General features: G+C 44.8%; 1 protein-coding gene across 3 annotated transcripts in view; it reads right to left on the bottom strand.

Annotated features, from left to right (window-relative positions):
- LOC137530224 (phospholipid-transporting ATPase IC-like) overlaps positions 1-14,454 on the bottom strand; it is a 114,635-nt gene extending 100,181 nt beyond the window's left edge. The window contains exon 1 of one of the 3 annotated variants that reach the window (XM_068251291.1): positions 14,386-14,454. The gene's annotated coding sequence lies outside the window, so the exon portion shown is untranslated. Of the gene's footprint in view, positions 1-1,199; positions 1,233-14,385 lie in introns of those variants that run through there. The other 2 variants (XM_068251292.1, XM_068251293.1) reach the window with 2 other exon arrangements.
- Positions 14,455-15,353: the final 899 nt, after the last annotated feature.

Raw genomic sequence — 15,353 nt, 5'->3', positions numbered from 1 at the left:
GATATCCGATTCGGGATCAGAAAATTTTGAACTCGGATACCCGAAGCGGATCGGATATCTGGGTATCCGAATCTGAATCCAATCCAGATTTTGAAAAGTGGTATCCGAGCAGCACTATATATATATCACATCGGGGGCTCCCCGTACAAACCGACGGGACTACCTGTACAGAGTTTGTATGTTCTCCCCATGTCTGTGTGGATTTCCTTGGGGCACTCCGGTTTCCTTCCATATCCCAGAAATGTACAGATAAGTTATAGACAATAATGGACATGTGACTGTTGTAGGGAATACATTCTGAGCTCCTCTGAGGACTGTCAGTGACATGACTATGCACTCTGTTAAGTGCTGCCGAAGATGTCAGTGCTATATAAATACATAATATTAATAATATAGTAGGACATTAAACTATGACTATAGTAGGGATTAGATTGTGAGCCCCCTCTAAGGACACTCAGTGATATGACTATGTGATCTTTAAAGTGCTCCATAAGATGTCAGTGCTATATAAATACATAATAATAATATAGTAGGACATTACACCATGACTATGGTAGGGATTAGATTGTGAGCTCGTCTGAGGACTGTAAAGTGAGCAGCAGATGTCTGTGATATATAAATACATAATATTAATAATATGGTGGCACATTACACTATGACAATACGGTAGAGAAGAGATTAGACTGTAAGCTCCTCTGAGGACAGTCAGTGACATGACTACAGTATGTACTCTGTGATGTGCTGCAGAAGATGTCAGTGCTAAATAAATACACAATAGTAATATGGAAAGACATTAGACTATGACAATAGTAGAGATTAGATTGTGATCTCCTCTGAGGACAGTCAGTGATATGACCATGTGATCTGTAAAGTGCTGCAGACGATGTCAGTGATATATAGATACATAATATTAATATGGTAGGACATTAGACGATGACTATGGTAGAGATTAGATTGTGATCTCCTCTGAGGACAGTCAGCGACATGACTATGTGTTCTGTAAAGTGTGCAGCAGATGTCAGTGATATATAAATACATAATATTAATAATATGGTGGCACATTAGACAATGACTATACGGTAGAGCAGAGATTAGACTGTAAGCTCCTCTGAGGACAGTCAGTGACATGACTATGTACTCTGTGATGTGCTGCAGAAGATGTCAGCGCTATATAAATACATCTATATATATAAATCTACCTGTGATGATATGTTCTGGGGGTTTCACATAAGCCCTGCACATCTGGGTGGAACCACAAACAGACAATCAGATTTCACCTATTCACGTCAATGGAAAAAATTTAAAAGGCTGCCATTCTCACAGTAATAAAGCCAGAGTCCCCAAACTTGGCACAGTTGACTTGGTGAGCAAGGTGAAACATTTGGGGAGAGTGCGCGGAGCATAAAACAGCCAATCAAATTTCAGCAATTCCTTTTCAATGGGAAAATGTAAACTGCAGCCATTTTTACACTGTTAGTGTCAGCGTTTTCAAGCTTGGCACACTTGGTCAATGGATGACTTTTTATTCAGGAAGGTGGATGGAACCTTCATCAGCTGCCTGGTCACTGCTCACTGCTGCCTGGCAACTGCTTGCTGAGCACACAGTTCAACTGTCCATGGAAAAGAGGCCTTAGGACCCCTTTCCATAGGCAGTTGACCTGTGTGCTCAGTGGGCAGTTGCCAGGCAGCAGCGAGCAGTTACCAAGCAGCAGCATGCAGTTATCAGTGTTTTCAACTTGTCATGGAAAAGGGCCCTTCTGCTCGGAATACACGGTTCACTTTTGCCTCTCGAATTCAGCTTCTTATCTTCCTCTCGTTTTTTTTATCTTTTTCCATTGACTTCTATCAGAAATCAAGAGGCAAAAGAATGGAAAGGGAGATCGGACATGTCGGAAATTATCTATCGAACCATCTATTCAGCTACAAAACGAACCATGTATTCCCAGCATTAGGGCTCATTTCCACAGGCAGTTGAACTGTGTGCTCAGCAAGCAGTTACCAGGCAGCAGTGAGCAGTTAGTGGGCAGAAGTGAGCAGTTAGTGGGCAGCAGCAAGCACTTATCAGGCAGCAGCAAGCAGATGTGAGAGTTTGAGAGGCAATTCACTGCCTATCAACTGGTCGTGGAAAAGAGGCCTAAAAGAAAAACATTTCTTTGTTACAGCTAATGAAAATCCTGCAAAAAATCTGTCTACTTCCTGCTTCCATAGGATAAGACACAGGGTTAATATCCTATGTTTACAAATTAGCTGCTCTGCTGAGGCAGGCAGCTGACATAGCCGAGAGATCAAATTACAACTTGTGCTTAGTCACAGATGAGGCGGTATTACATACATACAGGGTGCATTTCTCTATGGATTCCTTCGGTCCTGTGCAAGAGTTCAGGTTCACTTTAACCAAGTCCACTCCATAAAGGTGGCCACTAACTGTCCAATTTCTAGCGAAAAATCGTTTGAGCGATCAGAGATTCGGATTGGTCGTAAATAACCTCCGTTGATGGACACAATCGATTATGAACGAGTGAAAAAAATGTTGTCCGAATGAATTTTCGTTGAACCAAAATTTGGATTTTCTTGTTGATTGTGATGGATAGAAAGCAAAGATTGGTTCGTTGATGGTGTAGTGAACAATGTATTACAATATTTCACTTCTGATCAGAGTTTCTGATTGCTCGAACGATTTTTCACTAGAAATTGGATCATTAGTGGCTACCTTAAGAAGTTGTTTGTGTTCATGACCTGGTTTTGGCAGATTGGTGAATATCAGATAAAACATTTAAATAGATAGAACAGATATGCAGGGAATGCTTTGGGTTTATAATTCATGAGCGCTGCATATTCAGAAGCTGCCAGCCAAGTGGGTGCCAGGACAATTAAACGCTGATGCAAAATGAAATCAGAGGAACACATCTTAGTATTTTTGCAGCATTTTGAGTAAGTTAGTGATAATTTCTTGAACAGACTTGTCATTGTTGATAAAACCTGGTTACACCACTAGGATTCCATAACTAAACAATAGTCCTTGCAGAAACGGTATTTAGTTCCTCCACGGCCAAGATAATTCAAGATCCAAAAGCAGGCCCAGATTTACCTCACAGGAGCCTATAGGCACAGATGTCCTGGCACCTTCACCTGGCACCTTCATGAACCTACAAACCCCAACCGAACCATACCTCAAGTGTGCTGGCTGTCCCAGGTGCCAGTTCTCACTTACTTCCCTTGCCTGTCATAGGTAGCTACAGGTGCCCCTTAGTATTAGGTAACAAGAAGGTAGATGGAGGCTGGCACTTCCAAAAATAAGCTCTTTTATTGAAAGATTAAAAGCATGTGGCTATACGGCGACAGCCCGCTGTTTCAAGACTCGCCGTATAGCCACATGCTTTTAATCTTTCAATAAAAGAGCTTATTTTTGGAAGTGCCAGCCTCCATCTACCTTCTTGTTTGCTGCAGCTGGATCCCATGGTGCGGGGAACCTTTGAGGCTTGGGCACCCTATCCCTCTCGTCAGTGAGTGCCACTCTTTTTATCTTTACCTTAGTATTAGGTAGGCAGAGGTAGCCTCAGTATTAAGTAGCTAGAGGTGCCCCTAAGTATAAGGTAGCTAGAGGTGCCCCCAAGTATTAGGTAGCTCGAGGTACCCCCTGACTGAAGGGAGATCTCATCAGTGGAATGCCGAGAGTGGGGTGCGTAACCTCTCATTTACACTTTGCTCAGGACTCTGCATAGGGAAGGAGGGAGGCACTAGGGGAGGGGAGTGAGCCGCCTTTACATCATCAGGCGCCTGTAGGCACGTGCCTACAATGCCTTATGGTAAATCCGGCCCTGTCCGAAAGTCAGCAAGAAAGCTCATAGGCATTAGATTGCCATGGATTTCGGGATACGGCTCTGTCCCAGCCAGGGAACTATCTGCACGGAATTTATATGTTCTCTCCGTATCTGCGCGGGTTTCCTCCAGAGCCGGATCATTCACAAGGCTAACCTTGGCAGTTGCCCAGGGCCTGGAGAGAGTCTAGGGGCCGGGTGGATGCTACCCCCCCACCAAATCTAACTAAAAAAGCCAGGTGACCATCAGCAGTGGACAAAAAAATGCTATCCTGCCTGGAGACCCATTTCATCCTAATCCTTTTCTGGCTTTGGCACAAACAATTGGTTAAGTTAATTGGCTTCCCCTTAAAAAGAAAAAAAAAGGCCCTACTTTATGTTGGACACATGACTATGGCAGGAATTAGATTGTAAGCTCCTCTGAGGGACAGTTAGGGACAAGACTATATACTCTGTGCAGCACTGCGGTAGATGCAGGTGCTATAGACAGTAAATACTAAATAATAATAATGGGTTTGTGTTGTGGGCGGGGACAGTGTCCATGGCACGAACCACCCTCATAGTTTCTCCAGTGCGATCTTCTGCCTGCTGCATCAGACAGGGTTGTAGCCACCATAGGGTCATGGCAAAACCCAGATATGATTGGGTTGTCTCCCAGGACCCCAGAACCAGATCCCCAGGTCTCCCCAACGTAAATAGTACCCTGAGGAAACAGACATGTATGAACAGATCCTATACGTAACACAGGATTTGTCAACATGTCCGTTTATCTGCTGCTGTCCAAAGCAGAAAACGGGCCATTTTTTAGTTAATTGTGAACAGAGCCTTAAAGCCCGGTTCACACTTGCGTTTTGATGAAATACTTACCGGTGGCACGGGTCTGTTCCGGTCTGGTCCTTTCTGAGAACATACGTTCGCCATCAGGAGGCCATCAGGATCCGGTCAGGTCACGTTCAGTTTTCATCAGAATCTTCTTCCGTTCTTCATGCGTCCTGGATCCGTTTCTGTTTTCAAAGAGGGGCCTGGAAGGTCTGGAAAAGCGCTGGAGTCCTCCTTGGGGAGAGCTTGCTGTGCGGACATCATCCTTCTCGTCCCGCGGGGCCCTGCGTCTGGATGGTCGGGTCCTTCCATCCTCCGCTGTGTTCTGGGGTGGTTGTGGAGAGGCTGGGGGCTGTCCGGCGCTGGGTACATCCACATGGCCGCCTGCACCATAGAGAACCCCACAGGAAGTGGGGTAGGACGTCCGGCTTTCATCCGGAAGTGTGTTGTGCACTTCCGTTTCCCCTCAGTTGCTGTTGTGCTGGATTTCTTGTTCGGATCCGGTCCGGCGGCGGTGGACGGAGGACCGGTCCGGAAAATTGGAGCATGTTGGAAAATTCCGGACCGCAGACCGCATCCGGATCCGGAGGAACGGACGAGCGCGCACGGGTCCATTGATTAACAATGGACCCTTAATCGTCCGTTCCGTTTGTGGATATTGCGGTCCGGCTGCGGTCTGCAAAACAACGCAAGTGTGAACCAGGCCTAAGGAAGGTGGTTTGAAGAATGTCTTCAGAAGGGTCCACCAGGTACTACTTACTTGCTGTGCTGATTCAAAAAGGCATTGAAAGAAAAACATTGTGGGAAGCTGTGGAATGGTGTTCCCTTTGCAGGGACAACGTATGGGCAAAATGGACATTTCCAAGAAATTGGAGTTTGTTGGAGTTTAGACCATTCATCGTACTTAAAACAACCTGTTAGATAAAGAAGAGGGACACCTCTGTCCCCCTCCCCCTCACCATTCTGCCACGCAGGCTCAAAGGAAAAAGCCGCGCCCATTTAGCTCCGTGCTAGTGCGCAGCAGCAAGCCGTCTGTGCGTGCACAGTGCTCCATTGACAAGCCCTTTCCAACAGGTTTCAGGGTCTGGGGTTGCACGGCACACACTGGAACGGCGAGGTGGTGGGGGGTGGAGGAAGCCTCTGGAGTATCCAGTGACTTCCCTCTACCTAGGTAGGTATGTCTGCAAATAGAAGCAATCATAAGGGCCCGTTCTCACCTGAGCGGGAATCGCGCCATTCCCGCTCACGGCAAACCGCTAGCAGTTCTGCAAAAACCGCTGCACGATGTAGCAAGTGGCAGTGTTCTCACTGCCGCGGTTGCGGTTAGCAATAACCACAACCGCGCTGCATGCAGCGGTTTGCCGGCGATGAGCGTTCCGTGATTAGCGATCGTGATTAACGTGCAAGGCACGCTAATCGCAATCTCTCCAAAACCGCCGCAGTGTCCAGTGATTTTTCCACGCTAATCACGGGAAAATCACTCCCGCAAAAGTTCTGCGATTATAAGTGTGAATGGGCCCTTAGGTGGCCATACACTTATAGGTTTGCAGCAGATTTGACCATCAGATAGATTTCTGTCAGATTGAAGAGTTAACTTTAGGTTTGCCTGAGGTAAAATGTTTCCTGAATACTACATGCCCTATTACCATGGTGATAACTCTAGAAACGTTATTTAAGATAGGAGATAAGCTTAGTGAATCGAGGGCAATATCAGCCATACAGACCCCTCCCCCCCCCCCCCCCCCCCCATGATCTGTTTGAGAAAAGGTAAAGATTTCTCATGGGAAAGGAGTTATCAGCTTCAGTTTCTCTCTAAGTCAATCCTTTCCTAAGCACCGTACACAGGCTTGCTGAAGTTCAATAACGACCGCCTCTGCCGAGAATCTGGCCCCCTTGGGCACTCTGCCTGGCCGATTGCTGAGAGCATTGTTCTCCCCGCTCACCTGGCTCCTGTGTGATGTCACACCAGTGCCACTCTGAGGACAGCTCCCCGGCCCCCAGACCAGCCAAGTGTCTGTACAGTGTCAGCCCTGCAATGCCACCCAAGGGATCGGATTATGATCCCCACCAGGCTACGTGACTCGTACGTGTGTGTGTGCGAGACATAAGACAGTTATATAGGTTTTCAACACATCCCTTGTATTGTCATTGTCCCTGAAGATAAGCTGCACTGGTGGCCTTTGCGACCTCCCTACATTTCTCCTAGACATTCTCCTAGACATAGACCCAGACTCCCCGAGGGCAGCTGAATAGCTCTGGCTGCATAAACCACAAACTAATTATGAGCTGCTTTAAAGGACTCCCGAGGTGACAAAGAAAAGCAATCTTTACTTACCTACCCAAATACAGGTACCTACCTGCCCACACACAGTAGGAAAAAAATCACTGCAAATAAAAAATGACTGCACACACTTGTAGATGTTGGGTAGATCTGGTAAATGATTGATAACAGGAAAATTGAATACTTACCTTAAGAAATTTTACCTTTCCTGGTAATCTCCATGGCAGATTACCATTAGGTGGGTTTTTATTGGGCTGTATGGTTTTGAACAATTTGACGAATTAAAGAATTTTGCACAGTAGTACCAGGAGCTCTCTATGCTCTATTATTACTCTATGGTTTCTTGTTAGGTGAGACCGGGATTAGTGCAATATATTGATAACACGTTGGTTGATATCCTGTAATTTTTGTATGTTTAATCTCCATGGCAGCATACGACTGGAGGCGGGGAACTGCCCGATCCTATGCTGCCATGGAGATATCATGAAAAGAGGGAACAGCAGTGATCATACCAGCCCACTGCTGTGCCAGTCTGCCTTCCATCCGCTCCGCTATGCCCAACCCTAACCCCCAGTCTGCCTTCCATCTCCTCCTCCATGCCCAATGCTCACCCCCAGTCTGCCTTCCATCCGCTCCACCATGCCCTTCCCTCTAGTCTGCCTTCCATCAGCGGTACCGTGCCCCTCCCCCCAGTCTTCCTTCCATACGCTCTACCATGCCCCCCTTCCCTCAGTCTGCCTTCCATCCGCTCCGCCATGTTCACCCTCAGTCTACCTACCATTCCCTCCACGATGCCCTTCACCCCAGTCTGACTTCCATCTGCTCTGCCATGCCCAACCCCCACCGCAGTATGCCTTCCATCCCCTCCACCATGCCCAACCCCCACCCCCAGTCTGCCTTACAGTCGCTCCGCCATGTTCCCCCCCAGATCTGCCTTCTATCCCCTCCACCATGCCCCTCCTCCCTGCCTTCCATCCGCTTTGCCATCCCTCCCCCCCAGTATGCCTTCCCCTCCTCCATGCTCAACCCCCACCCACCACCCCAGTCTGCCTTCCATACGCTCCGCCATGCCCCCACCCCGTACATGACTGTCTTCCAAACTTTCTAACCATTACACCTGTCCAAAGGGACTGGAGCAGTAGATAAAGAGAAGGAGATGGAAGGTATCCGAGTCTGGTCTGCTGTGCCTTCTAATAAAGGTGGCCATACACTTATAGACTTGCAGTAGATTCGACCATCAGAATGGTTTTTGTCAGATGCCTATCACAGGGGTGCCTATTAGATCGCGATCTACTGGTGCCAGCAGCCGATCGACACAGATTTTCCGCTCGGACCGATCGAGCAAATCGATCGAAATCGGCTGGAAATCGATCGATCTACCGATCGATCACGCTTTTTGCTGCATCGATTTCTAGCAGATTCTATCAAAACAGTCGAATCGGCCGTCGATAGGTGGCTAAAATCGCCCAGTGTATGGGCCCCTTTAATTAGCCTAGCACACCGAAGATGTGGATAACAGCAATATTATATGCTATTATATGCTTTACCCTTTCTTCTGCTGCCTCCTAAAGACATCCACTAATATTCACTTAGTGAGTGTACTTTGCTTGGGTACTTTAGGCAATCCCTAATATTACATAGTCATAGAAGTGGTAAGATTGGAGAATGAAAATTGTATCATTAGTGGGCACCTGTCTGCCATTTCCTGCTCTGGCTGCCCAAAGTCTGAAAACGTAAGATACCCGCAGGTTTCTTCACACGTTGGCTGCATCAGCCAGACACTTCTCACATTAGCTGGCCAGATCCTGAAGTGACCAATGTTGGGATCTGTCTGTAACATACAAGACACATAACATTTCTATTGCACTTTTCTGCTAGCAGGCTCAATAGGCTTCAGGACTGCCGCCACTAAGGGCATTCTCTACGGGTGACCAGGATCATGATGGAGCCTTGGCCAAAGACTCTTTACTGTTTTAGGTACTGGCTTGAGTTGTAATTTGAACCCTGGTCAAAGGCTCAATCCCTACGTCAAAAGCAACAGCCTTAAAGCAAACCTGAACTAAAAATTAAAAGTCAAAATAAACATACACAAGTCATACTTACCTCCCATGTAGTCTTCTCATTAATCTCTTTCTCCTCTCCTGTGTCCTGTTTGTCCACTGTGATCAATTGAATTCTCCGTCCACCATTTTGAAAATGGCTGTTACCCCATAACAGCTTCCAGGTCAGCACACTGATAAACTGTAACATCACCCACTTGAGCCATAGGGAAACATGGACATTACCTTGTTCATCAGTTGTCCTTTCAGTTATAACTGACAGCAACTGCTATATAACCGACAGCAACCAATATATTTCAGTTCTGACCAAATCTGGTCAGAACTGGAACGAATTGTTGTTAGATGAAAATGGTGAGCTTCTGAGAAGAAACTGACGTCGAGTTAAGTATGGAATATTCATTTGCAGGTACGTCGCGGTTATTTTAAATAATTTTCCCTCGGTTGAGGTTCACTATAACCATAATGATTAGAAACTTGCTCAAAAGAGATTCTCCACTGGTTTGTGTATTTATAAGACGTTCACATCTCATATATCGAAACCTTACCTGGGAGTGCATAAATCCCCATCTCAGCTAATAAACATTGTGCTGTCTATAATATAGTAAAACATATCAAAGCGCTATAGCTGAGGTGTATACAGTTCAGATAGCCACAGAGTGCGCTGTCACCAGGTTTGGTAAACCCTCTCACAGTCAGTATATCATTGTTAAGGGCACATCCATATATTTAAACGTTCATATCCTCTTGTTTCCAATGACTTTAAATTGTGATCTTCCACCATAGACACCTGTAAGCAAACAGACTCACCAGATGTAATGGCCACTGCTAGACTGGCCAACCATGCACAGATCCAGGAAGCCTAGGAGCCACTGGCTGCAGCCTCACAGCTGCCTGTCTCCCCTCTGCCTGCTCCTCCAGCAGGGCCAACAGCAGAAGCCAGCCACATACTCACAGTAATACAATGCAAGATTCTGTGGAGGAAATGGCAGTCCAGTGACGTTTTACTGTGAAGGTACCAGGACCCTGAGGCTCCTAGGCTTCCTGGATCTGTGCATGGTTGGCCAGTCTAGCAGTGGCCAATACATCTGGTGAGTCTGTATGCTTACGGGTGTCTATGGTGGAGGATCACAATTTAAAGTCACTGGAAACAAGCGGATATCAACTTTTAAATATATGGATGTGTAACAGTGATATACTGGCTGTCTATAATATGCCTGATTAAAAACTGGAAATCCAAATCTATACCACCAATTGATAACTTTTTAAAATCTGTTAAATTTAATTTACAAGCAGAAAAAACATGGGCTATTAAATCAGGAAATGTTAAATCATTCTTGGCTGGAGCAAGTCTGTGGTCCTTGGTATCACCAAATACTAAACTGTTTGATTATATATAACATCTCACAGAGATATGTTCTCTTATCCTTTCTGCTACTTGATTGCCATATGACAGACATTGCTTTAATTTTTATGTGACTCTCAGCATTGAATATGATACAACATGTTACATTAAAGTGTGATATATGTTAGTTTAGTTTACTCAAGTCTATTCTAGTTTAGTATTTAGTTATCTAGTAGTTTATGTACAGTAAGTGTTTGATGAAGGGTTTTTTTTTCATCAAGGAAAATTTAATATCAGTCTGTACTGAAATATTGACTGTGATCGTTAGATAAGTGGGATGCGTCCTCTGGGAACTTAGTAGGCGGGTTCAGTCCCCCAGTTACCCAGAGGTTCTACTCTAACGGAAAGTTAACATTCAATTATGTTTCATAGTCAATAATAATATTACTGTTATTTTATTCTACATTCTCATGCTATCTTTGTTATATCTGGTGTATAATGACTAAGATCTATATGCATGTGTTTATAATGTTATGTACATAAATAATGCACAATTTTATTGAAATTACTGAGTTTGGCCAATTAGGCCTTGTTGTAAAACTTAAAGAGAACCTGTACTGAGTAAAAATATTTAAAATAAACACATGAGGTAACTTCAAATGAACATTACATAGTTACCTTGCCATCAGTTCCTCTCAGAAGCTCACCATTTTCTTCTGACAATAATCCCTTCCAGTCCTGACAATATTTTGTCAGAACTGAAATATATCTGTTGCTGTCAGTAAAATATCAGTTGCTGTCAGTTATAGCTGAGAGGAAACCTGATGTACCAGGTAAATGTCCATGTTTCCCTATGGCTCAAGTGGGCGATGTTACAGTTTAACTGTGTGCTGACCAGAAAGCTGTTATGGGTAATGTCCATTGTCAAAATGGAGGACGGAAAATTCCCTTGATCACAGTGAACAAACAAGACGCGGGACAGGAGAAAGACACTGATGAGTAGACTACATGGAAGGCAAGTATGACTTGTGTATGCTTATTTTAACTTTTAATGTTCAGTTCAGGTTTTCTTTAAGAAAATTCCCAATAAAAATTATTGAAACATATAATATGCCTGATGCTATATTTAGTCTATGGTCATTATCATCACATACAGACTCATCGAAGCGGGGCAAACAAACCTGGGGTTAGGGGCCGGTCACACTTACTAGAATTTGCATGCATTGTGCAAAATTGCGATTTTGCGTTCGACACACAACTAACGTATTTCTAGAACATCACATTCGAGTCACATTTTTCTTATTTTTCTGCATTCTGAAATTGATTGAAATGATGATTTTTTTTTTCTGTGTGCAATTCGCATGTAATGTAAGTCAATGGAAATTGCCTTTATTTTGTGAAAATCACACCCGATGTTGAAGTTAATTAGATACATTCTCATGCAAATTTATTTCAGCGGGATGCATTGAAAAATTGTAATCTGAACAATCGGACTCAGAAATGCAAAATTGTGGAGGGGAAAAAAGGATAGTACCCCCAAAATCGCAAAATGCAGAATTGAATGTGAGGAAATAATGCTGAAAATGTTCATGAATAAGTATGAACCCTGCCTAAACGTGAAGCAGTCAACCAAACACGAGCCTTAAATCATTTACCAACTGAAACCTGATTGGTTGTTCTCGGCCACTCACATTTCACATTCCCTTCCAGTATCTGAGCACCTGTCTTAATAAATCACTCAGTGACTGGGATTGCGAAGTGGAGGTATTATTTATTGAATAGTTACTGTAGTAGAGATACACAAATTCAAGCAGGAAGTTCCCGAATGATACCCAAGATCGGTAACCACCCAGATATCAGATCCAGGTAGAATGATCCTTCTAGTCCTGGAGCAATCTGAGATTTTCAAATCCACTAATAACTATGGGCAGCATGGTGGCGAAGTGCATAATACTCCCTGCGTCTGTGTGGGTTTCCTCAGGGCACTCCAGTTTTCTCCCACATCCCAAAAACATGCAAGTTAATTGGCTTACCCCTAAAATTTGGCCTAGACTAGGATACATACACTACATGATACATACATAGACATATGACTATAGTAGGGACTCGATTGTGAGCCCCTCTGAGGGACAGTCAGTGACAAGAAAGTATACTCTGTACAGCGCTGCAGAAGATGTTGGTTCTATATAAATACTAAGTAATAACAAACAAATACTCCACATTTAATTAAATACAGACAGTCCCCAACTTGACTAACATTGTTTCAAAGTATGCATGAAATAGGGGCCTGACGAAAAAATGCCTTTTTTCGTTAATAAAATTATCTCTAATATCTACCAATATTCTTCATTTCTAAAGTGTAAACAGTGTAAATTATCGTAATAAAATATTGATACATATTACTCTCACACAGAACCCTCCCCCCCTCTGGATGCCTAACCCTAAAACAGCCGTTCCTGATGCCTAACCCTAAAACCCCCCTTCCTGATGCCTAACCCTAAAACCCCCCTTCCTGATGCCTAACCCTAAAACCCCCTTCCTGATGCCTAACCCGAAAACCCCTTTCTTGATGACTATCCCTAAAACCCCCCTTCCTGACGCCTGACCCTAAACCCCCTTCTTGATGACTATCCCTAAAACCCCCCTTCCTGATGCCTAACCCGAAAACCCCCTTCTTGATGACTATCCCTAAACCCCCCCTTCCTGATGCCTAACCCTTAAAGGAAGCATCCAAGCTAAAAAAAAAGGTACAGAATGACTGCCAGGGGCTGGAGGAAGCCCCAGGTAAGTGCAGTTTTTTCTTTTTTTAGCTTGGACCTTCACTTTAAACCCCCCTTCCTGACGCCTAATCCGAAAACCCCCTTCTTGATGACTAACCCTAAAACCTCCCTTCCTGACGCTTATCCCTAAAACCCCTCTTCTTGACACCTAACCCTAAAACCCCCCTTCCTGATGCCTAAGCCTAACCCTAAAACCCCACTTCATGACACCTAACCCTAAAACCCCCCTTCCTGACGCCTAACTCTAAAACCCCACTTCCTGAAGCCTAACCCTAAAACCCCCCTTCTTGACGCCTTACCCTAAAACCCCCCTTCGGGCCCTTTTCCACTAGCGCGTTTGCGCTAGCTGAATCGCAAAACCGCAAACCGCTAGCGATTTTACAATCGCTACGGTTTGCTTTTTAACATAGGAATCGCGGTAGGTCATTTCCACTACCGCGATTCGTTTTTTACTTAATCGCGATCGCGCCGCGGAGCGACTTTTGCCGCGATTTTGCTATGCAGTGCATAGCATAGCAAAATCGCGGCCGCAAACGTCGGGGGAATCGCCGGTTTTGCGATTCAGCAATCGCTAGCGTTCAGCGTGAACGCTAGCGATTGCAGGTGGAAAAGGGCCCTTCCTGAAGCCTATCCCTAAACCCCCCTTCTTGACACCGAACCCTAAAACCCCACTTCCTAATCTTATAATGTTCAAAACGATACATTTCAAAACAATAATTTTCAAAAATGAATCATTTGTAAATACAAAACAAAAAAAAGTAAAATACCATAACATTGTCATTTTCAAAATAATAATTATCACATGCCTTAATTTCAGCTTTGGAAGCCTAATAGCCGATATTTACATTACTGACTGTGGGACACCCAAATCACCCATTAGCCGCTGAGCATCCACATTTCCTGCTTCCATTTCAGAGACACAAACACAGTTGTCTTCATGTACAATACTGGTTTTTTTAATTACATATAATTACCAGCAGTTGTTACAGTACTATATAAACTGTTATAAATAGTTTAAAACACTTTAAAAAGTACATTGAAAACAACCCAATAAACCATAGTGTATACTACATGTCCAAATCCAGAGTTGTCTGAAAGTAAATTATTTATCCATGTTTCACCTTGTGTAAATCAGGACTCAACTTACAAACAAATTCAACTTACAAACAATCTCCCAGAACAGAACCTAAGTAGGGGTCTGCCTGTACACCCATATACACCCTCCCCCAGCCCCCCGCATGACCCCCCCCCCCCATCCCTATAGACTAGAGCCCGCATCGCTTACCTTGCCTGTCTTCAGGTGTCGAGCGCCAGGTATGAAAAGCATACAGTCATATCTATACAGGAAGGTGTGGCTGCCCAGAGTGTGACTTTGCAGTGTGTGTGTGTGATTGGATAATAGGAAGTGCTTTTAGCTACACAAACAAGTTCTACACAGTCAGTGCGAGCCTGTGAAGATGAAGGCGAGATGTCATTCTCAGCAGGTAAGAGAGAGAGCATTCCACGAGCTCCTCCGCTAACGTCACAGCTGATAGCAGCCCGATTAGACAATGCTATAAGCTGCAGCGTGGCTCAGTAACATGCCTCACAGTTTTCTGGCATGACAAACAGGTGCCACCTTCAGCTCCAAAATATGAGGCAAACACATGGCCCTCTGGATGTGCAGCCCACCATGGCTGGGAGAACTTATCAATCTTTTCTTCTATCACTTTGAGGCTCTCTTCACATCTAAAATCTAAATTGCAAACGCAAGCATTTTGCGATTTTGTGCGTGATTTTTTTCAGCGGCTCCTGGCGCTTGCCTGCGCACTGTGTTTTTTTACAAGCGGTTTTCTAAAGCACTTTTGCAGAGCAATTTTTTTAATTCACTCTCTGACTTAAAGCGGTTTAACACCCAGCATTACAACTTTGCTTTAAAAGATTGCTTACAGCTTACAAACTATTATGCCAGATTTTTTTTTAAGCAGAAATTCACTGAATGGGTTAAAGGAAAGGTTCAGGGAGGGTGGGCAAAAAATAAAAATCAAATTCCACTTACCTGGGGCTTCCTCCAGCCCGTGGCAGGCAGGAGGTGCCCTCGCCGCCGCTCCGCAGGCTCCCGGTGGTCTCCGGTGGCGCGCCCGACCTGGCCAGGCCGGCTGCCAGGTCGGGCTCTTCTGCGCTCCAAGGCCCGGAACTTCTGCGTCCCACGCCGGCGCTCTGACGTCATCGGACGTCCTCCGTGCTCTACTGCGCATGCGCAGTAGTTCTGCG

The sequence above is a fragment of the Hyperolius riggenbachi genome, chromosome 1 (genome assembly GCF_040937935.1).
Source record: "Hyperolius riggenbachi isolate aHypRig1 chromosome 1, aHypRig1.pri, whole genome shotgun sequence".
Classification (NCBI taxonomy): domain Eukaryota; kingdom Metazoa; phylum Chordata; class Amphibia; order Anura; family Hyperoliidae; genus Hyperolius; species Hyperolius riggenbachi.
This window is presented reverse-complemented; position numbering and strand designations above follow the sequence as displayed.